Source organism: Scyliorhinus torazame, chromosome 15 (genome assembly GCF_047496885.1).
Source record: "Scyliorhinus torazame isolate Kashiwa2021f chromosome 15, sScyTor2.1, whole genome shotgun sequence".
NCBI lineage: Eukaryota > Metazoa > Chordata > Chondrichthyes > Carcharhiniformes > Scyliorhinidae > Scyliorhinus > Scyliorhinus torazame.
This window is the reverse complement of record NC_092721.1, coordinates 24,889,284-24,913,793: the sequence shown is the minus strand read 5'-3', so window position 1 is coordinate 24,913,793 and position 24,510 is coordinate 24,889,284.

Here is a 24,510-nt window from a genome sequence, read left to right as displayed (position 1 = left end):
GGAGGCCGCAAATGCCACATGGGCGTCAACCTGGCAGACAAATCCTGCTGGGTCACATGGAGTGTTGACTGCCCTGGAGAGAGTGTCAGCAATGATGAGGTCCTTCCCTGGGGTGTATACCAGCTGGAAGTCGTATCGCTGGAGCTTGAGAAGAATACACTGGAGGCGAGGCGTCATGTCGTTCAAGTCTTTCTGTATTATATTGACCAGCGGGCGATGGTCGGTCCCGACGGTGAATTGAGAAAGTCCGTAGACATAATCGTGAAACTGAACAACACCGGTCAGAAGGCGCGTAGCGCTGCTCCATGGGGGGGTCATCGCACGTGACGCATATGCAACAGGGGCCCATGATGAGGCCTCATCACGTTGAAGGAGCACTGCCCCAATGCCGGATTGACTGGCATCGGTCGAAATTTTGGTCTCCTTTGCTGGATCAAAGAAGGCTAAGACCGGGGCCGTGGTCAGTTTTGCCTTGAGTTCCCTCCATTCGCACTCGTGGGCAGGGAGCCATTGGAAGTCTGTCATCTTCCTGACCAGGTTCCTGAGAGCCGTAGTATGAGAGGCGAGGTTAGGGATGAATTTCCCGAAAAGATTGACCATGCCCAGAAATCGGAGGACAGCCTTCTTGTCCTCTGGTGTTTTCATAACTGTGATGGCAGCTACCTTGTCCGCATCCAGCTGCACACCCAATTGGGAGATGTGGTCTCCGAGGAACTTAAGTTCTGTCTGACCAAAAGAGCATTTGGCCCTGTTGAGGCGGAGGCCATGCTCATGGAGACGTCTGAATACTTGCTGGAGGCGACTAACATGCTCCTGTGGTGTGGTGGAACAAATGATTATGTCATGACATAGACGTGAACACCTTCTATACCTTCCATCATTTGTTCCATAATCCTATGGAACACTTCTGATGCCGATATGATCCCAAACGGCATCCTGTTGTAACAATACCTGCCAAAGGGGGTATTAAATGTGCAGAATTTCCTGCTGGATTTATCGAGCTGGATTTGCCAGAATCCTTTTGAGGCGTCGAGTTTGGTGAAGAGCTTGGCGCGAGCCATCTCACATGTGAGCTCTTCGCGCTTAGGAATTGGATAATGCTCTCTCATAATATTGTGATTTAGATCCTTGGGATCAATGCAAATTCTCAATTCGCCGGAAGGCTTTTTTACACATACCATGGAACTGACCCAGTCGGTCGGTTCCGTGACTTTGGAAATCACTCCTTGGTTCTGGAGGTCCTGCAGCTGCTGCTTGAGGCGGTCCTTAAGGGGTGCTGGGACCCTGCGAGGTGCGTGCACCACAGGCATGGCATTCGGCTTCAATAAAATCTTGTAGGTGTACGGGAGCGTGCCCATGCCCTCAAAGACATTGTGGTACTGGTTGATAATGGCATTGAGCTGCGCCCTGAAGTCAGTGTATGAAAGGCAGACGCGTCAGCAGGAGAGAGAGAGTGAACTCTCTGAACTAGGTTCAACAGCTTGCATGCCTGCATGCCAAGCAGGGAGGCTTTCGAGGGGCCGACGATTTCAAAGGGAAGGATGGCTTTGCGTGACCTGTGCGTCACTTCAAGTTGGCATGAGCCGCTGGCAGCAATGGCATTGCCATTATAATCTAATAGCTGGCAGGCTGATGACAGGATGGCTGGTTTGACATGAAGGCTTTGGAGGTCAGAAGGAGGCACCGGTGTCCAGGCGGAATCGTATTTGGGACCGGTTGACCGTAAGGGTGGCACACCGCTCATCGTCCGGATCGATGCTGTATACCGATAGAGGCTGGATTCTTTGCTTCGGGGACACCCTGTTTTTTGTAATGATACCGACTCGAAAAGGCGCCTTTGGGTCCTTGTGTCAATACTGGGTGGCAGGTCCGAATCGAGCTCGGTGACCATGGGTTGAATGGACTGGACATTCCTGCGAGGCTGGCTGGAGCGACGAGAGCTGCATAAAGCAGCATAGTGGCCAAGTTTGCCACATCGCAGGCATCGTCAGGATTTGGCAGGACATTGCCGCTTTAAGTGGGCAGAGCCACAGTTACCACACATTGTAGCGTCAGTACGTTCGCTGCGCCACTGCGCATGCGCGGTGCAGTCGTAAGTGGTGCGTGCCTGCGCAGTACGTTCGTCGACGTCGCCGTCCCCTTGTTCGGTGCGCACAAGCGCGGGAGTCCGCGAAAAGCGCGTGAAATGGCCGCCCTCTTCCACGCTGAGGCCCCTGATTTGCTCAATTGCTTGGACCCGTCCTGCCTCGTGGGGACCTTGCCGTGCCATTTCAGCCGCTTGGATGTGGGAATACCGACTAGTGGCGTGTTCATGTAGCACGCAGGTCTCGATGGCAATCGCTAGGGTGAGCTGCTTTACCTTGAGGAGCTGCTGGCGTAGGGGGTCCAACTGAACACTGAAAACGATCTGGTCGCGTATCATGGAGTCGGAGGTGGACCCGTAATTACAGGACTGTGCAAGGATGCGGAGGTGGGTGAGAAAGGACTGGAAAGGTTCATCCTTACCCTGCAAATGCTGTTGGAATACATAGCGCTCAAAACTTTCATTCACCTCGATGTCGCAGTGAGTGTCAAACTTAAGGAGGACCGTCTTGAATTTTGATTTATCTTCACCATCAGCAAAGGTGAGAGAATTGAAAATGTGGATGGCATGTTCCGCGGCCGTGGATAGGAAGAGACCGATCTTCTTGGTATCCGAGGCATCTTCCCGGTCTGTGGCTTCCAGGTAGAGCTGGAAGCGATGTTTGAATATCTTCCAGTTGCCCCTAGGTTACCGGTGATGCGGAGCGGCAGCGGCGGCGGACGCTGTCCATTTTGCAGGATGGCTGTATGCTGGTGGAAGGCAGATCACTTGCAGGTAGGTCTAAGGAGTTCTAACATCCCTCAACTCCTGGTATCATGATGTGTTGGGTGCTCTGGATCCGTGGAACACAGACAGGCCACCAACACTTAAAATAGTGCAACACCATTTTATTAAGCTAGAAACTGTTGAGCATACTTTCACTGTGGGTTAACACGATGTTAGATTAAACTAAAGACCTATGCCTGTCCGGACCAGTCTATGCACTCAGCACATGGTGAAGATCTGTGCTGTAAGCTGTAAGCTCTGTCCTTCTGAGAGGCTGCATCCCGAATGAGCGGGAACTCTGATGCCCCCTGGCTTTATAGTGAGTGTGCTCTAACTGGTGATTGGCTGCGGTGCTGTGTGTGTTGATTGGTCTTGCTGTGTGTCCATCAGTGTGTGTGTCTGCACCATGATATACTGGTGTATATTATGACAGGGATGACGAACGACCGCCAGAAAAGAATGCAGGAGAAACTGGAGGAACTGGAGAATAGGTCCAGGAGGCAGAATCTCAGAATTGTTGGCCTCCCTGAAGGCAGTGAGGGATCGGATGCGCGGGCCTATGTGACGGACATGTTGGAGACGATGATGGGCGCTGTGGCGTTCCCTCGGCCCCTGGAATGGGACAGAGCGCACAGAGCCCTCGCGAGGAAGCCCAGAGCGAATGAGCCGCCGAGGGCCATGGTGGTACGTTTTCACCGTCTCATGGACAAGGAACACGTTTTGCGGTGGACCGAGAAAGAACGGAGCAGCAAGTGGGAGAACTGAGTTGCACATTTATCAGGAGCTGGGAGCAGATTTGGCCAAGAGGCGAGCTGGGTTCAATCGGACAAAAACAACCCTCTTTAAGAAGGGGGTGAAGTTCAGGATGCTGTACCCAGCCCGTCTGTGGGTCACACATGAGGAACGGGACTTCTACTTTGAAACGCCAGACGAAGTATGGACCTTTATTAAAGAAATGAAGCTGGGGGCGAATTAAAAGACACTTAAGCCTTGGAGAAGTACTGTGGCAGCGATTTGTGTTGCTGGATTGTAAAAATTTAAGTAGCTCTATGTGAAATAATGGGCTGTGTGGAGGGTTAATGGTTGATCTGTCTTGCAGGGACCTTGTTAGAGGGGGGGATGGGCTTTGAATTTAGTTCTGCTTTTTGGGTGACTATTTTTCTAAAGTGATTGTTTCTTCATTGTTTTTTTCTGTTGTTTGCTTACTGGGGAATGAGATGCTTTTAAAGTATTTATTCATGTGGGGAGGAGAGAGGCGAGTACAATAGGGAGACAGACTGCTTGGTGCCGGGGGCGGGAGCTATCGAGTCAGCATGAGTCAGCTGACTCTTGGAAGCGCAGTAGGGGGTTGACAGGTGTTAAGCTGGAGCTTGACTTGGGGGATTGGGTTTTTAGTGTTGTTGCTAGGGGGGAAGGGAGGGGGGGAGCTGCTTTGCTGACAGGGGAGGAACTGTTCCTAGGGGACAAATGGGAGGTCGGGAAAGGCGACAGCCCGAGTGGGGACTCGAGGAAGCGGAGGGTGCAAGCTCGAGGCCGGCCTAAAAAGGGTGATGGCTAGTCGGCAGGGGGGTGGGGGGTGGTTGGAAGCCCGTCCAGGCTGATCGCATGGAACGTGAGAGGACTGAATGGGCCGGTCAAGAGGGCTCGCGTGTTCCCGCATTTGAAGGAACTGAAGGCGGACGTGGCAATGCTACAAGAGACACACCTAAAGGTTACAGACCAGACGAGATTGAGAAAGGGGTGGGTTAGCCAAGTGTTCCACTCAGGACTGGACTCAAAGACCAGGAGGGTAGAGATCTTGATCAGCAAACGAGTGGCATTTGAGGCAGGGAGAATCGTGTAAGACAAAGAGGGTAAGTACATAATGGTGAGTGGGAAGCTGGAGGGGCTGCGAGTGGTAGTTGTGAGCATGTATGCTCTGAATTGGGACGACGTGGAATTTATGAGGCGGGTGTTAGGTAAGATTCCAGACTTAGAGTCACATGACCTGATCATGGGAGGGGACTTCAACGCAGTCATTGATCTGTAATTGGACCGGTCAAAATCCAAGACAGGGAGGAGGCCGGCCGCGGCAAAGGAATTGAAGGGTTTTATGGAACAGATGGGAGGAGCAGACCCATGGAGGTTTGCACGGCCGAGGACGAAGGAGTTTTCCTTTTTTTCACATGTCCACAAGGTATATTCTCGCATCGACTTTTTTGTTCTGAGCAGGGCGCTAATACCGAAGGTGGTGGATACTGAATACTCGGCATTGCAGTGTCGGATCATGCCCTGCACTGGGTGGATCTATGAGTTAGTGTGGAGAGAGGGCCACGCCCGCTGTGGAGACTGGTTGTGGGGTTGCTATCAGACGAGGCGGTCTGTGGGCAGGTTAACAAGTCCATCCAGAACGACCTGGAAACAAATGATACGGGGGAGGTCTCTGCAGCGACGGTCTGGGAAGCTTGGAAGGCAGTAGTCAGAGGGGAATTAATCTCGATATGGGCCTACAGAGAAAAGGTGGAACGGACTGAGAGAGATAGATTAGTGGAGGAGATGCTGCAGGTGGACAGGAGATACTCGGAGGCCCCGGACGTGGGGTTGCTGAGGGAGCGGCGGAGGTTACAGGTGGAGTTTGGGCTGTTGACCACAGGGAAAGCAGTGGAACAGTTGAGGAAGGCAAAGGGGGGGGGGGGTGCGATCTATGAGTACAGGGAAAAGGCAAACAGAATGTTGGCGCACCAGCTCAGGAAAAGAGAGGTGGCCAGGGAGGTAGGTAAAGTAAAGAGTAGAGACGGTAACACTGTCCTGGACCCAGCGGGGGTGAACGAGGTGTTTAAGGACTTTTATAGTAAATTATATGAGTCGGAACTCCCGGCTGGGTTGAAGGGGATGAGGCAATATCTGGATCAGTTGAGGTTCTCGAGGATGGAAGAGGACCTGGTGGAGGGGCTGGGAACCCCAATTGGGATTGAGGAAATAATCAAGGGGCTGGAGGGCATGCAGACGGGCAAGGCCCCGGGGCCTGACGGCTACCCGGTGGAATTCAATAAGACGATTTCAGAGATATTGAGCCCACTGCTGGTGAGGACATTTAACAAAGCAAGAGGGAAGGGAGTCCTCCCCCCAACAATGTCACAGGCCTCGATTTCATTGATCTTGAAACGGGAGAAGGATCCGGAGCAATGCTGGTCATACAGGTGGATTTCTCTACTGAATGTGGATGTCAAACTGCTGGCTAAGGTACTGGCCACAAGGATAGAGGACTGTGTCCCGGGAGTGATAGGGGAAGACCAGACGGGATTTGTTAAGGGCAGGCAACTCGAGGCCAATGTTCGAAGGCTTTTTAATGTTATTATGATGCCCTCAGAAGGAGAGGAGGCGGAGGAGGTGGTAGCGATGGATGCGGAGAAGGCTTTTGATCGGTTGGAGTGGAATTACCTGTGGAAGGCGCTGGGAAGGTTTGGGTTTGGTGAGGGCTTTATTGACTGGGTGCGGTTGCTCTATCAGGCACCAGTAGCGAGTGTGCGTACGAACCGGCTGAGGTCGAGGTATTTTGAACTACACCGAGGGACGAGGCAAGGTTGTCCCCTCTCCCCGTTACTGTTTGCTCTGGCCATAGAGCCATTGGCCATGGGGTTAAGAGCCTCTAGGAACTAGAAAGGGCTGGTTCAGGGGGGGTGGAGCTCCGCGTCTCGCTCTACGCAGATGATCTGCTCTTGTGCATTTTGGACCCATTGGAGGGGATGGGGTTAGTAATGTGAATCTTGGGGGAATTTGGCAATTTTTCGGGGTATTAATTGAACATGGGGAAAAGCGAGATGTTTGCGATCCAGGCAAGAGGGCAGGAGAAGAGAATGGGAGAACTGCCGCTTAGAATGGTAGGGAAGAGCTTTCGATATCTGGGAATCCAGGTGGCCCGGAAATGGGAGGTACTACACAAGTTAAACCTATCCCGGTTGGTAGAACAAATGGAAGGGGACTTTAAGAGATGGGACATGCTCCAGCTATCACAGGCGGTGAGGGTACAGACCGTGAAAATGATGGTCCTCCCCATCTTCATCCCTAAGGCCTTTTTCAAGCGGGTGAATAAGATTATTTTGGGCTTTGTGTGGGCGAGTATAACTCTGCAAGTGAAGAAAGTGTTGCTAGAGCGCAATCGGGGAGCGTGGTGGGGTCTGAGGATCTGGGGCAGTGGAGGAGATATAAGAGAGTGGAGGGAGCATAGATTTGGACCCTGATTTATAACAACCACAGGTTTGTGGGTAGGCTAGGCGGGTTCCGGGGTTGGCAGAGGGCAGGAATTAGAAGGATGGGGGATCTATTTATAGATGGGAGCTTTCCCAGCTTGAAAGCCTTGGAGGATAAATTTAAATTGCCAGCAGGGAATGGTTTTAGGTATTTGCAGGTGCGCGACTTCCTGAGAAAACAGATGCCGGCCTTTCCGCTGCTGCCGCCACAGGGGATACTGTAGAAGTCAATAGTTTCCTGCTTCTGGACTGTAGCAGAAAGATTCAACAACGCTCGTTAAGGCAAAATAACAAGGCTTTATTTACGAAAAGACTGCATGCAGTAATGGATGAAACTTGAGGTCAGAGAGCAGTTAGTACCACTGCTGATTCCTTCACAAGTCCCCGCTTTTACAGAAAATCAGGTCAGTATTTATACATTATCATTATCAAGATTGCGTGACTACAGCTTAGTCAGGAATTCGAACCGAAGTAGAAACGGAAGCAATGTCATAAACCAAACATGAGCTGTTGATCTTCTCGGACTCTTTGTCTCATCCCTCATACCATTATCTTGTTCTTTGATAGAACATTAAAAGGTCGGAGGAGACTCATCCATTCCTTATCTTGCCTTATTCATACCACCTGGGTTATGCCGAGTTAGCCTTATCAGAATTTATAGAGGTCAGTCATTTTGGAATATCTTGACCTTCTCTGATCTTATTCATGCCTTAGGTCAGCTTTTCTTACATTGTACCGAATAGTTGACCAGTTTTCCCATCATGCCACTACTTAATTCGTACAACATCACAATACAGGATAGAGTAGTTTCCAGTACCTGGGAGGGAGAGGGGAAGGTATCGGATATTTACCAGGAGCTTTTGGAGGCGGAGGAAACTCCGGTGGAGGATCTTAAGGGCAAGTGGGATGACGAGCTAGGAGGAGAGATAGTGGCGGGTCTATGGGCGGATGCCCTCCTCATCATGCGCCAGGCTTAGCTTGACACAATTTAAGGTAGGCCACCGGGCACACATGACAGTGGCTAGGATGAGCAAGTTTTTCAGGGTAGTGGATAGGTGTGCGAGGTGCACGGGGAGCCCAGTAAATCATTTCTACATGTTTTGGGCATGCCCGAAGCTTGGAGGGTTTTGGCAGGGTTTTGCTAAGGCAATGTCCACGGCGCTAAAAACACGGGTGGTGCCGAGTCCGGAGGTAGCGATCTTTGGACTGGCGGAAGACCCGGGAGTTCAGGGGGCGAAAGAAGCTGACGCCCTGGCCTTTGCCTCCCTGGTAGCCCGGAGACGGATCTTGTGGAGGGACTCGAAGTAAGCCCCCGAGAGTAGAGACCTGGGTTAGTGACATGGCTGGGTTTCTCAGTCTTGAGAAAATAAAGTTTGCCTTGAGAGGGTCAACGTTAGGGTTCTCCCGGAGGGGGCAGCCGTTCGTCGACTTTCTCGGGGAAAATTAAAAATGTCAGCAGATGCAGTATTCCAAGGGGGGGGGGGGCGGATTGTTGTTGTATGGTTGAGGTGTGTGAAGATTGGGGTGGGGGGGAAATGTTTATTTTAATATGTTGATGTCATTGTTTTTGTTACTGCTATAAAAAATTTCAAATACCTTAATAAAATATTATGGAAAAAAAAACAAGCTGGGCTTGAACAGCACCAAGTTTGGATCTCATGACCTCTGTTGGAGTTTCCACGAAGCAATGAGATGTTTGTTCTGCAGTGGAAGTTGAAACAACAACCACCTGACGCTCCGCTTTGGTCTGGTCTCCTCGTTCAGTCTTGAAGTTCACCAGCACTTCCGTTCTCACTTCCCAGCACGGGCTCCTATCTCGGCATGGTGGCCACACTGGAGCGAGACTCCTCCACGCTGCTTGACAATGACTATGTCTGGCTGGCCTGTTAATGCATCAAACATCTCATGGGGCTGAAGCGTCTCAGGGGGTTGCGCCGGCTGAAACCTTTGGCAGGTGGGGCAGTTGAGCACCATGTTGGCGATGTCGTTGCTGATGCCCGGCCAGTACACAGCTTCTCGGGCCCTCCGCCTGCACTTCTCAACCCCGAGATGCTCTTCGTGTAATTGTTCGAGGACCAGCCTGTGCATGCTGTGTGGAATCACAATCCGGTCCAACTTTAGGAGGACACCGTCAATGACGGCCAAGTCGTCCCAGACATTGTAGAATTGTGGACACTGTCCTTTGAGCCACCCTACCGTCATGTGGCGCATCACACATTGTAGAAGGGGGTCAGCCGCAGTATCCCGGCGAATACGGGCCAGACTTGTATCATTAGCTGGCAGATTGGCCGATGTGAAGGCCACATGCGCTTCGACCTGACATGCGAATCCCTCCGAATCGGGCGGTGTGCTCACTGCTCTGGACAGGGCACCTGCGATGATGAGGTCCTTTCCTGGGGTGTAGACCAGTTGGAAGTCGTACCTCCGGAGCTTGTGCAGAATGCGCTAGAGGCGAGGGGTCATCTCATTCACGTCGTTTTGTATGATGCTGACCAGGGGGCGATGGTCGGTTTCCACGGTGAACTGAGGGAGACCATATACGTAGTCGTGGAACTTATCTATGCCGGGAAACAAACCCAGGCACTCCTTCTCGATCTGCGCATAGTGCTGTGCTGTGGGGGTCATGGCCTGCGAGGCATAGGCGACCGGGGCCCATGATGCAGTGTCGTCCCATTGCAGGAGTACCGCCCCAATGCCGGACTGGCTGGCATCAGTCGAGATCTTCGTATCTTGAGAGGTGTCGAAGAACGCCAATACCGGGGCTGTGGTGAGCTTAATCTTGAGCCCCTCCCATTCCTTCTGGTGTGCGGGCAGCCACTGGAACACCGTGGTCTTCTTCACTAGGTGGCGAAGAGCCGTTGTGTGGGAGGTAAGGTTGGGAATGAACTTCCCCAGGAAGTTGACCATCCCGAGAAAGCGTAGCACTGCCTTCTTGTCTGCCGGCTGCGGCATGGCTGTAACGGCGCTCACTTTGTCTGCATCCGGACGCACTCCTGACCGGGATATGTGGTCCCCCAGAAACTTTAGCTCAGTTTGGCCAAAAGAACACTTGGCTCGGTTGAGGCGCAGGCCGTGTTCTCATATCCGAGCAAAGACACGCTGGAGACGACTGATGTGTTCCTGCGGTGTGGTGGGCCAGATGATGACGTCGTCAACATAGACGCGCACCCCTTCGATGCCCTCCATCATCTGTTCCATGATTCTATGAAATACCTCGGATGCCGAGATGATGCCAAACGGCATTCTGTTGTAGCAGAACCTGCCAAAGGGAGTGTTGAAGGTGCACAGCTTCCTGCTGGATTGATCCAGTTGAATCTGCCAAAAACCCTTTGAGGCATCAAGCTTTGTAAAGATTTTAGCCCGCGCCATTTCGCTCGTCATCTCTTCTCGTTTGGGTATGGGGTAGTGTTCCCTCATGATGTTGTTGTTCAGGTCTTCCGGGTCGATGCAGATCCTGAGTTCGCCAGAGGGCTTTTTAATGCACACCATGGAGCTGACCCATGGCGTGGGCTCCGTGAACCGGGAATGCACTCCTTGGTCCTGGAGATCCTGCAGCTGCTGCTTGAGGCGGTCTTTGAGTGGTGCTGGGACTCTACGCGGTGCGTGAATGACCAGGGTGCCGTCCGGTTTGAGCCGTATTCTGTAAGTGTAGGGTAGTGTGCCCATGCCCTCAAAAGCATCCTGGTTGTGGGCGAGGAGCGAATGGAGCTGCGCCCTAAATTCTACATCCGGGAAGTCGGACGTGCCTTCTGGAGACAGAGTGTGTACCCGCTGAACGAGGTGGAGAACCTTGCACGCCTGTGCGCCTAGCAGGGTGTCCTTCGATGATCCAACTATCTCAAAGGATAGTGTGGCTGTGTATGCATTGTGTGTGACCTCGAGCTGGCAGGATCCCATGGCCGGGATAACATTTCCGCTGTAATCGACCAACTGACAGCGGGATGGCTGAATTGGTGGTCTGACCTTCAAGGTGTAGAAGGCTGACCATGCTATAAGGTTGGGGGAGGCACCAGTGTCTAAACGGAATGTGATTGGTGATCGGTTGACCGTTAGGGTGGCACACCATTCATCACCCGGATTAACGCTGTTCACTGGCATCGGCTGGTGGGTTCTGCTTGGGGACACCCGGTTCCTGTCAATGACCGCAACGCGGAAGGCTTCCCGGTCGTCGGTATCACCGGTCTGTACATCTTCAGGGTATGACTCGGTGGATGGAGGCTGAATGGCCTGCACGTCCCTGTGAGGCTGGCGGAATTGGGGAGCATTGGCAGGCTGAGCTGCTCGACAGCAGGCAACGTAGTGGCCCATCTTGCCACAGCGGAGGCATTGTCGATTCTTTGCTGGACATTGCCGCTTTAAATGTGAGGATCCGCAGTTGCCGCACGGCGTGTCATCATGGTGTTCGTTGCGCCATCACGCATGCGCAGTTTGGTCCTCCGTAGAGCGCGCCTGCGCGTCGCGTCCCTCTGCGTCGACGTCTCTTTTGGCATGTACAAGCGCGGGAGGCCCCGGAAAGCGCACAAAATGGCCGCCTTCGTCCAGGCTGCGGCCCGGGAGGAACTCAATCGACTGGACCCGCTCGGCCTCGTAGGACCCCTGCCGTGCCGATTCGGCCGCCTGGAATTGGTAGTACCAGCTGGTCGCGTTTTCATGGAGGACGCAGGCTTCGATGGCGATGGCTAAGGTGAGGCTCTTAATCTTGAGGAGCTGCTGGCGTAGGGTGCCCGAGGTGACCCCAAAAACTATCTGGTCCCGAATCATGGAATCGGAGGTGGCCTCATAACCGCAGGACTGCGCGAGGATACGGAGGTGTGTCAGGAAAGATTGAAAAGGCTCATCCTTACCCTGCAGGCGCTGCTGGAAGAGGTACCTCTCGAAGCTCTCACTCACCTCGACGCTGAAGTGCTGCTCGAGTTTAAGAAGGACCGTCTTGTACTTTGTCTTGTCCTCACCATCCGCGAACACTAGGGAGTTGTAGATGTGGATGGCGTGTTGCCCTGCCGTGGAGAGGAGGAGGGCGATTTTCCTGGTGTCCGAAGCATTCTCCCTTTCTGTGGCTTCTAGGAAGAACTGGAAGCGCTGTTTAAACAGCTTTCAGTTGACGCCGAGGTTTCCAGCGATTTGGAGCGGCTGCGGTGGGCTGATGGTGTCCATGACACAGGATGGCGGATTCCTGAAGATGTGTAGGTAGGTCTCACAGTTGCTGGGTTCCAAACCTGGTACTATGTCGTGTTGGGTGTCCTGCTATACAGACGAACCAACAGGGTTGCAGATGGTACAACTCTGTTTTATTACTATCAATAACAACATCTGTAAACATATGACTGTGTTTCGTTCTTTACCCTTTAACTTGTGGACCCAGCCCTAACACTATCTTAGAGAGGCACTCAGCACATGGTGTATGTCTGAGTGGCACGCTGTGAGCTCTGTGCCCTGAGCTGTCTCCTGCTGGAATGAGCGGGGACTGTGGTGTTACCCGTTTTATAGTGTGTCTGCTCTTGTCCGTGATTGGCTGTGATGTTGCATGTGTGTTGATTGGTCCGTTGATCTGTCCATCAGTGTGTGTGTGTGTTTGCACCATGATGTTTATCTGAATATCATGACAGTTACCAGACCACCGACAAACAAAATGACGGCAGCTAACCTTTGCTCACTGGGTTCTCATTTTCTCCCGTTGATGATATGTAAAATATTTCAGAGGATGGAGCTTTTGAATGCAACCCGAGCTGCCTCCTGCTCAGCTGAAAATGCCACATCCAGCTGAGATTGTAGTTGGTATATTAAGCAGCATAATGAAAGGATGTAACTGGAGACAAGACTAAACGGGATTGATGCTTCACAATATGAAGTTGGACGGTTGTTGAGAGCATGAAAGCTTTAATAAATATAGCTGGTTGGCACGAATGAGCGGAGATTTTCCATTGCCTAAAGGCCTCTCCAGTAACCCTGATGAAACAATTATTCGCTCTGTGAAGCTCTGGAAATGAATGAAGGAATTCCGGGTAGTAGTCCCTCAGAGTCTCACCGACGAGGGCCAAAGATTGCAAAATCGCAGTCTGTTTATTCTGTGTAGATTTAGAAAATCTCTTTTCCACGTGCTCACGGGGCGCTAAGACTGCTGTTCTAGCCGCATCTTGTCGAAGCCAGGCATCCTGGCTACATCTCTGCCATGTTGGCGAGGATGAAGACGCACGATGGAATAGTTAACCATACCATGTCAAATTAATTTTAAAATTTATTGGACCGTATCGAGCCCAGGAACGAGAATGGTTTTCCCGTAAAGCCTGTCATGTTCCGTCATTGTGCGATCCTGGACGAGGTCTTCCATCTGCCGTATCATTGCTATAATGTACAATTTGGCAGCCTCCCAATAAGTACATTGTAATAAAGGTACATTGTAAACCATAAACCCAGCTTTCCTTTTGGTGCAAAGAGCCACTTGATTCCGTAGAGTTCCAGGCAGTCTGTGGAGACTGCACGCTAAGATGCTTGCTGCTTCTCCCATTTGTCAAAGCTATCGAATGCTGCGGATCAATAACTCTATGATTATCTAACGAACCACTGATTAACTGAGTCATACCAATCAACACTTTGTCCTGGATGTTCTCCCTTCACAGTTTTACTTGACCTCCTTAAACAGATTTGAAACAGTATTGAACATATATGCGACACTGTCCAGAGAGCTTAAGAAAGATTTTGATGTAGTGAATTCCAACACTTTATGGAATAGATGGAAGGGCTTAAGTAGCTTAACATTTGACACCATTATTTCACTCAAAGGAAGAAACGTACATCAAGGTCTGCATTGACAAAACTGCTCAGTTTTTATTGGAATCCCTCAATGGTTTGTCTTTAGTTGTATCTTTGTTATTTTAAATGACTTGTCCAATTTCAATTTTTTGAATAAACTGACGACTAAGTCCTATTATATTATCAAAATATAGCGCAGGGTTCTCGACGCAAATCAGGAAGCGCTTCCCAATGATTAGCCATGCAATGTTTTGCACGGCAGGGATTGTGAGAGATTCCCGAGGGAATCCTGCTAACTGGCCACCATTTTGAGTAGGCAGCCCAATAGCGAGGTCCAGCGGATGGGCCGCCACCCCCCCCCCACAGCGCAATTCAGCCGGGGTACCCTTCGCCCACCCCCCAGGTATGGGGGTGACTTGACCCCTCCCCCACCAGAGACCCCCTAATTAAAGAGATCCCCAGAAACCACCTGAATAAGGAGACTCCCAAGACCCCCTAAATAAAGAGATCAACTCAGAGATCCCCTAAATAGAGGCCCCACAAAGATCCCCTAATTAAAGAGGTCCCCTAGAGACCACCGAAATAAAGAGACTCCCCCACAGAGACCCCTAATAAAAAGACCCCCTAAGTAAAGAGACTCTACCAGAGACCCCCTAAATTGAGACCCCTCGCAGAGACCCCCTAAATAGAGACCCTCACAAAGAGATCTCCTAAATACAGACCCTCTCAGAGGCCTCCTAAATAGAGACCTCCCCAGAGGCTCTCTAAATAGAGACCCCACAAAGAGATCTCCTAAATAGAGATACCCTCATAGACCCCTAAATAGAGACCTCCACCAGAGGCTCTCTAAATAGAGACCCCACAAAGAGATCTCCTAAATAGAGACACCCTCATAGACCCCTAAATAGAGACCTCCACCAGAGGCCCTCTAAATAGAGACCCCACACAGAGACCCCTGAATAAAGAGATCCCCCACACAGAGACCCCCTAAATAAAGACACTCCCCCACAGAGACTCCCTAATCAAAGAGACCTCCCCAGAGGCCCCCCCAAATAAAGAGATCCCAGAAGTGAGGTTTGTGCGGCACCGATTCTGCTTTATCCCCAATGCTGGATTCTCCATCACATCGGGAACTCCGCAACTGGCGGCGAAGGGTGGAGAATTCAGCCCAGAATGGCGAATCATGATTGGAACCATTGTGTCCAGTCAGAAAACTGTGCACTTACCTGTTGTGTATGGTGACCAAGGTCCTTCTGTGTAGTATGTCGCATGGTTATGAGGTGACATCATCAGAGGGACTTGGGAGATTTCCCTCTATTTCATCATGGACTGTGAGCAAGGAACACCTCCGCAATAAACTCTGACAATTGCTTAAGCAACCTACGGTGTGGCAACCTGGTTATCCTTTGTCTATATTATCAGTAAAAGTAAGCTCCCACACACAGAACAGTATTAAAGACAAAGCTGGCGATGAGGATGCTTTTCCAGCGAAACAGTCGGAAAAAAAAAGAACTCTGACCTGGACGTCGAGGTGAAAATCGATTTTCGGGAGACTTCTCCACCATCCATAAATGCATGGTAAAACTGGCTGTCGGAAATGGGGGTTTTAGCCTCGTCAAGAGTGCATGTTCATTTTAGAAGTGATGTCAAGCACTCAGGGCCGTTTTTAATTATTTTTTTTCTATGCGACCCGAGAACGCTGGGAGAGTCGGAGGCGGGAAAAGCGAGAATTTGTCCAGTCCGAACGCTCGTGCCTTTGTGCTCGTCGATTTGCACATTTGGTGGGCTGAAAGAATAAATTCATTCTGGAAAGTGAGCCGGGAAAGCCGGGAAATCTTAAAAAAAAATAGCTGTAAAAAAATGAGTTATTTCTCGAACTGCGGTGCCTTTTCCAGCTGCGCGCCTTCGCACGTGCCGGGCTGCAGGATTGGATCGTCAAAGACGGAGAGAGAGAGAGAGAGAGAGAGAGACCTGCTCTGGGGAAATGTAACTGCTAAAAATGGAAAAGTACATCGATAGTAACCAAGGCTGACAGCACAGTGGGTGTACCGACACCTCAAGGACTGCAGCGGTTCAAGAAAGCAATAAATGTTGGCCGAACCAGCGATCCCACATCCCGCTAATGAATTTTAAGACAGCTGAAGTCTTCGATTTTAAAAAGAATGATATTTGCAAAAAAATAATTTCTTAAGATACAGTCCCACCAAGGGAAGAAAAATTTAAAGAATGAACAAAATAAATAGTACAAATTAATTTGGAAGGGAAAGAAATTAAAGGGAGGAAGTCGCGCCCTACGTGCACCTACAGATGACAGGCCGATCTTCACAAACCGAAAGGGGTTCCACTCGATGAATGTGCTGCTGGTGTGTGACCATCACTTGCGTATCATGCTCGTCTGTGCCCAATACCCAGGCTGCGTGCACAACGCCTTCATCCTGGCACACTCGACGATTCCAGCTCGGGGGGGAAGGGGGTTGGCAGTGGTTATCCACTGTGGTCGTGGCTAATGACGCCTATCCGGAGGCCACACACAGACATGGAGACCCGCTACAATGGCACCCATGCTGTGACCAGGGGCGTGATCGAGCGGTTCTTCGACATCCTGAAGATGGGGTTCAGGACCCTAATTTGGCGCCTGGATCGCTCTTGAGGGCTCTCCAGTATGGCTCAGCATGGGTCGCCCGCATCGTGGCCTGTTACAGCCTCCACAACATTGCATAGCAGTGCTGTAGGATGAAAATTAATGCCCGTCCTTGTCTGATGAGAAGGATATGGGGAAGGGGGAGGATGGACAGGGCATGGGGCCCAGGCAGGCACGGGAGTCCGCACAATGTGTGCGCCAGGGCCAATGTGCACGGGACGTTCTGATTGCCTTCAGGTTCACCGACGAGGGAGGGGGAGTGGCCACGAGTACGGACACCGCATCCCACCCCCACACCGCCCGTGATACATATCCGCAGCACTACAGGGTGTAGGCCCTGGTACGACAGTAAGAGCGGGTCTGGTCCATGGGATGGAGATGATGTCAACCCACTCTACGATGAGCTCTGATGCTCTGCATCGTCTGACAACGTTTGACTCCTGCCCATGTTAGCACTGTCCACCTTCCACCTGGGTGATCCCTGCATGCAAACTGGCCATCCCATCAGACGGTCCCGTCGAGTCCCTGGGGTGCCGAGGTGGGAGCAGTGGGGTGGGGGTGGGACCGGAGCGGTGATTGCTCGCTGAAGTGCAGTCACTGCATCAAGCCCAAGCCCAACCCCACGTCCACCCATTTCCCCCCCTCCCCCTCACGCGCTCTCTGCAGCCAGCCCAGGACAGCCCACCTCTCACACACATCTCACAGAGCACCGAAGCAGTTTGGAACATTGTGCACAAATGTTTAATGGCAAAACATTTATACAGATACATGCCCTAACCCCTATCATTAAACTATGCTTTGCACCCATGCCAACTTAACCAGTGCCTACTTTTCTGGCATTACGGGCCCTAATGCTTCGTCTAGATGGATCCCCAGATGGTACATCAGGCGTGGAGGTGGCCTGCTGTGAATCCCGCTCTGAACCTGGGTCCCTTTGGCAGGTGTCTTCTAGGGCGACCGGGCTTGGATGGGCCCAGCTGCTGCTCAGGTATCCCAGGTGGCTTATTGCTTCCTTGTTCTGCCCGCTGTCCACCAGGTGCACCAGTCACAGAAGGATGGAGTCCAAGGTGCTGCGGTGTTCCGGCACCTCCCCTGCCCAATGGCCCCGGGCTACTCCATGGGACGAGGGTGCTAGTGGAGCCAACCCCTGAGGCTCCCCCGCCACCTGCCGCTGCCAATCCTGCAGGCCCACTGCAGTCTCGACCAGGGTCTGCATGCTCGGCCATGGAGCCATGGAGCACAGGGAGTAGACCACCGCCATCTGGGACTGCGCCACATTGGCCAGCGCCTGGGTAATGCCACCGATGCTCTCAGCCATAGCCCACTGTGACTGGGCCACACTCAGGAGCGCGGCTGTGATGTCCAGGTGGCACTGGGACATGGCTGCCTGTGAGAGGGAAGCCCTGTCCTGGGCCTCAGCCACCACCTGCACAGATTGTCGTAGGCCTTGGACATGCTGATCCATAGCCAAAACCCTCGTCCCCCATGGCCTCCACTGCAGACGCCGCCCGTGCAGTGTTGGCCTGGGTGGAAGGCATGGCTGACACGGCTCCTGCAGACGGTTGGACTCCTCCACCTGCACCTGCAGGTGCTGGATGGCTCTGTGACTGCATCTCCACAATCAAAGGGACTGTCCGTTCCAGAAGCCTGAAACCTGTCTGAATGGCGCTAGTCCCTGGGGTCAGCACGCCCTCCTACTGACGGGTGTCCCCAGCTCCACCTGCTGTACGGGAGCAGCTGTGTGGTGTGCACCATATAGTGTCCCAGCAGCCTCTTCATTAATGTGCCCAACCAAGGTGAGTGTCTCTGGAATGGTGGAAAGTCTTGGAGACAGCTATGACGGGAAGTCAGTGTCATCCTCGTGCTCGGGCTCTGGGGCGCCCTGGGTCTCAGGTCTATGGCTCACGTCCGCGTCGGTGTCCCCACCGCTGCCTGGCACCTAGGGCTCAGGCTGGGCTGTGGCTGGCGGCAGGGGATACCAGATGGACCTGCCCCATCACTATCAGCTCCTCCGAGACACAAGACAAGACACATGAAGCGAATGGATGTGGTGGGGGTGGTGGAGCGGGGGGTAGCAGCGGTATGTGTCTGTAGGTGGTGTGAGGGTGGTGTGGGGGTGAAGGTGGTGTCAGGATGGTGTGGGGGTGGTATGCGCGTGTTCTGGATGCGAGGGTGGTGTCAGGATAAGGGTGTTGTTGGGGGGGTGAAACCGTAACTCAGTGGGGCCTCACTTCCTCGCCCAACACCGATCTCCACCCGAGCGACTTTCATCCAGGGCCCACCGACCACGTCCAGGGTCTACTGCCCTGCTGCGGCGAGGGGGCCGTAGGTCTCGGAGTACCCCCGTAGTCTTCTCCGGCTCCCTGTAGTTATAGGAGGCCTTCTCCTGGTGTGGAGTAAACAGAAAATGACAGTGTTAGACAGCGCGACCCACCCTCCCCCCGCATCAAAGAGAGATAAGTGCAGTGAAATCACATGTTTGAGCGATTGGAATGTACTTCGTGCAACTTACGTCTCTTTGAGATGGGCAATGTTCACAAACATTGGAGTTTCACCACTTAGGCCACTGAAGTGTGAAAAGATATGAATGGATCAAAGCTGAAGATGGTTTTTACGAGCTGTCAATTACACCCCACTACGCAAGCCATGAATGGATTGCAGACAGTGAGTCTGTGGGAACCAGATGTAGGCACAGCTGTTCTCCTCAAAGGAATGGACAAGTGGAGCTGTGAAGTAAGTATTACAGTCCTAACGGAACCAGGCACGGTCCCAGAGTGATGTGGCACGGTCCCTGTGCTCCATGGCTGCAAGCACGGAGACTCTGTTCGATACAAGAGGGGGTCTCCGGGACCGGCAGCACCAGGGAACGATGGAGCCCCTGGCTCACTCCAGTCGCACCCTGTCCCAAGGAATAGCTTGGGGGCCACTGGGCACGCCGAGGGAAGAGGCGGTGATAGAGTCCATGCCAGTGACTCCCGCAATGGAGATGCCAGAAACCCTAGCACCTCAAATCCACCACACCCAACCCTGGCGCAGAGTGGCACCATACTATCTGTGGCACCCAGAAGACAACCGGGCCGACCCAGTAACTCGCGAGGATGGCCACCATAGGGAACCCAGCTCACAGGGTGGGAATCGCAACAGGCCGCCTACACTCCTTATGTACCACCTGCAGAACCACCTGGATGGGGCATTAGAGCCCGTAAGGACAGAGAGTTAGACACCAGTAAAGTTGGCACGGGTGCAGCACATAGGTTAGCGATAGGGGCTAGGGATGAATACTTGTAAAAAGCACAATAAACACCTGTTCACCAACGTTCCAAATTGCTTTGGTTCTCTGTCAGAAGGGTGTGAGAGTTGGGCAGGGCTGGGAGCTGAAGGTGGGGCAGGAGAGTGGGTGGATGCGTTGGTGTGGGGCACAGACATTGGAGATGGGTATGGGCCAGAGCCCCCACGGCAGCCTCTGCACATTGCCTCGCTCGTTATCCAACCTCATTCCACCCCCACCCCCACCCCTCCTCCACACCCTACCCCGGACACTATCCCCACCCTGCCACCCCAGGGGTTTGATGTTACTGTGAGGTGGAATGGCCAGCATGCATGCAGGGGTCACCCGGGTGGATGTCGGAGAGTACTACCGAGGGCAGGAGTCAGACTGCCGTTCGAAGATGCAGGGCTCATCGCAGAGCCGGTCGTCATCATCCTCCATCCCATGGACCAGACCCACTGATACTGCCAAGCCAGGGCCCACATCCTGTAGTGTGGCAGGTAGGAAGCACGGAGGGGGTGTGGGGGCTGGGGGTGGGTGTAGGGAGGCTGCACGGGGGGTGATTGGACGGGGGGGGAATGTGTGGGGGTGGGATGGGGCAGTTGAGTCGCTGGTAACCAGGCCCCCAGTCAATAAACCTGGTGGTGCTTAGAGTGTCTCATGCGCAGCGCCAGGCTAGCACATGGTGCGGCCTCCAGTGGTGGTCGGTGTCCCATGCCCTGCCCATCTTGGCCTCCTCCATATTCTCCTCGTTGTATGAGATGTGACGCTGAATTAGGCACCCACAATGTGAGAGCTCCTCCTAGAGCTACACTGGAGGGCCCTCCAGAGCGGTCCAGGTGCCTGAACCGCATCTTCAGGACACTGGTGCACCGCTCAATCATGCCCTTGGTCATGGCAATGGCGTTGTTGTAGCAGATAGGCATCATCAACCACAACCGCCACGGATAATCTCTGTCACTCAGGAGCCAATCTCTCAACTGAGGGTGCACTTTGAATGTGTTGGACAACCGTCACGTGCTCCAGAAGGAAGGCGTCGTGCACACTACCCGGGTATCAGGTACAGACGTGCATGACAAGGATTTGGTGGTCACGTTCATCAAGTGAAACCCATTTCAGTTTGTGATAGGCACCTCCTCATGCAGTGGCACTCTTAGGGGATATTGTGCCCCGTGGATCACCCCCTGTACCTGGGGCACCCCAGCGATGGCAGTGAATCCCGTTCCCTGGGCAACCTTGTGGGCTCGGTCCATATTCAGCTTGAAATATTGCACCACCCAGCATATAGGGCTTCAGAACCGGCATTGGATGCACCTTTGCACGGTGGTCTATGAGATCGCAGACAGGTCCCCACTCAACGCCTGGAAGGACCACGTCACGTAGACATTCAGTGCGACCGTCACCTTGACAGCCACCAGGAGTGGGCATCCTCCTCCATTCCCCACAGTTCCAGGTGCGCCATGATGCAGCAGATGTCGCACGGTCCCCTAACTCAGCCAAAGGATTCGGCAACATGCTCGGCCCGGCAGTTCCTCGAATGACAGGCGCTGCAGGTACACATGAGGCCTGATGCGGTGCTGCCTTCCCACCTCCTCCTCAGCCTGTCGGATGGCTAGCTCCCCGTCCTCACCGGCTGGCCCCTCTTTCTCTGATACAGGCTCCTGTTCTTCAGGGTCCACTTCCTGCTCATGGAGTCAGCCAGGGCTGCGGCGGCTAGGCGGATACCATCCATTCCTGGTTGGATACCGAAATTCATTTCCTGTAGGGGTGAAAAGAAGACATGTCCGCGTGGCGTTTACCCCCTCCTCTCTCTCTCTCAGCAGCCATGGCTCCTGTTTCCTGATTTTAAATGCCACAAGTGAACCTTGCCATCGGTAATTCCTCTTGGCGGAGACGAAGCATCGTGGGAGGCCCGGAGAATGCCGGGACGGGCCCATTAGTGATATGGCAATGGCGTTTACTGTACAATTTGCATGACCACGCCGGCGTGCCGCGTGGAACACATTCACCCTGCTGCTGAAATGCATGGCATTTCGTATGGCGCCTGGCGCCGGCATTTTCGGCTGACGCGCGATTCTCCGCTCGATCGTGCTTCGCGTCGCTGGATGGAGAATCCCACCCAAGGTCTTTTTCCAAGAAAACTCTATCTTAAAGAGAATGCTTCCATTTTGCCATGTCCCTATTCTGCTCTATAATGTTCTCTTTCCGAAAAACAAGCAAAGTTCATTTAAAAAGTTGAAAACATTTATTATCTTTCACGGGGGGGGGTTCATTTAAAAGGTTACCCAAACTTGGTGGAGAAATGCGTCGAGTAAGATTGGCAGGTTGCGGTGTTAGCAGCTGCAACGCTATCCTCTGTAAACTTTGAGCACTGTGTTTTTAAATTCAATCTTTAAATCTCGTTAAACATTAATACAGCGTCAAAACTGACCTTTCCCACCACTTTATTTTTTTCGAAAAGGGATTTTGTTTTCAAAGAAAATATAATCTATAAGTGAAGCATTCTTTCAGATCTCTCAATCCAAAGAGGTGGTTTGAAATAGTCTTAGCTTTGAGTTACATTATCATCTCGGTCAAAGAGATGTATGATCTACATATTGATTGTGTTGCTTTGACCTGAAGTCCACATCAGTCCAAACAGCTGCAGCTTTGTAATACCTACAGGAATTCTACCTTGCTCAAGATTAATTTAATTCGGCAGAACTTTGTATTAATGTCCTGAAGATCTGAGAAAGGGATGTATTTTTAATGTTGCTGAAACTGCCCACTTTTCACTGAGTATGCTTCAAACCTATTTAGGCGGCCGCTGAACCATGTCAAAACAATGGCACAGTAAATGAAAGATCTATATTACTCCATGTCTCATGTCACAATAGAGATAGGTGAAAAAAAAGAGAGTTTAATACTGATGGTTAATCAATGAGGTCAGCGGCCTGGTGTTCGCACTGTGAAAAAAATAATCCTAATAACGTAACAATAGTGAGGTGATGCACTGTCTCAGTTCATCTTTAACGAGCCGTCAGTTACGTGGTCGGTGCATGAGGAGGAGTCGAGGTCTATAAAGCAGGAAAATCGCAGATCGTGTCTTATCACATCAAGAATAGTCATCCTGGGTGGAAAAAGCAGAAATAGCTGAGGTCCAAGTACCGCAGGTCAGCAGGATCATTGACTGCAGGAGAAATAAAATCAAGCATAATAATTTCAGCACTACATTACTAGTTTATATTTACACCAGGAGCAATTTTAACATAACCCACCCATCGGTAAACTGACAGGACCAGATGCAACACTAGTTTTGTATTCCACCCTCGCTTTCTATCGAAATTTGTGGAGTATATCACTGGGAAAGATCTAAAACTAGCGTTCTACCTCAATCCTGTATGTTTCCCCCTGACGGGTTTGATTAAAATGACACCCAAAATGTGTAGAAGAGTGTCTCCAACTGGGGTCTGTTCAGGTTTTCTTCTTGAAAACTTCTGTTATGTAGTTGGCTTTAGTTCTGCATTATTTTGCATTGAGAGGAGGATGCCTTCTGATCATTTTTGGCCAGTTTTTTAAGCATTGAAGGACTAGACTCTCAACTCTGCTGTAGACACAGTAACCTGCTGGATCGGATCGTTCAGCTGGATGGGGCTGGTCAATGGAATGATGGTCGGGCAGCTTATCTGTAGGGTGGGTAATCAACTTCTCTAGGTGACAGTGCAGATGGTGAATGCCATGGCCTACCCCCCCCACCCCCCAATGCATTTGCGAGGTTTTCAGATATATTTTGCATTTCTCTGTAAAGTGGTGACTGTATTCGGTCAATCTTAAAAAGAGTTAACACTTTGCCTTAACCATCAATATTCAAGTCACCAATATTCGCACATTTGACATGTTTGGATCCAAAATTGGACATGTCAATGCAAAAATCCTCTGCAGTAAATGAGTGTCCATCCCATTTCTACCAGCGAAAGGTGGAATCTTTCCTTTGTTTACAGTGCAGGTTAGTCTGATGGTTAAAAGAATGTGATGGCAAGAAAGCTTCTTCAGGCAAAGCCCCCTGCTTCTTGTGTTGGCTGCAACAATGGCAGAACTTTGCATCACCCATTCTTGTCAAGGGGGGGTAGGTTAAAAAAAAATACCAGCCTCCATTACCATGTAAACATGGAGAGGTCTATTATCGTGGCTCCAGGGACATTGATAAGCGAGGACAAAGCAGCTCGAGTTGTTGCGACTGCATTTGTTGGCCTGTCTTGGACTATTCTTTCTGTCTGGAGTCCCAGAAGGTATGTTCACCTTCCGAAAGAAGGTATAACTTCAGCAATTTATAATTGATACTTTAGGGCAGCACGGTGGCGCAGTGGGTTAGCCCTGCTGCCTCATGGCGCCGAGGTCCCAGGTTCGATCCGGGCTCTGGGTCACTGTCCGTGTGCAGTTTGCACATACTCCCCGTGTTTGCGTGGGTTTCGCCCCCACAACCCAAAGATGTGCAGGCTAGGTGGATCGAACACGCTAAATTGCCCCTTAACTGTAAAAACAGCTGACGAGCCAATAAAGCCTCTAAAATGAGTAAACAAATGCAGAAAAACATAGTTAAAACTGAAAACGAAGCACTTTAGCTCAGGATTAAAAGTACCCTTGTTTAAGTTGCCAGGTCCCAGGCTTCCCAAGCACCAGAATCTGTTTCAAACAATTTAACTTTTGAAATAAGATCAGTTTTTGGCAGGAGCACAGCCTGATATATTGGCTTTAATACACCTCCCAGAAAATCTGGGAATGAGCTATCCATAAT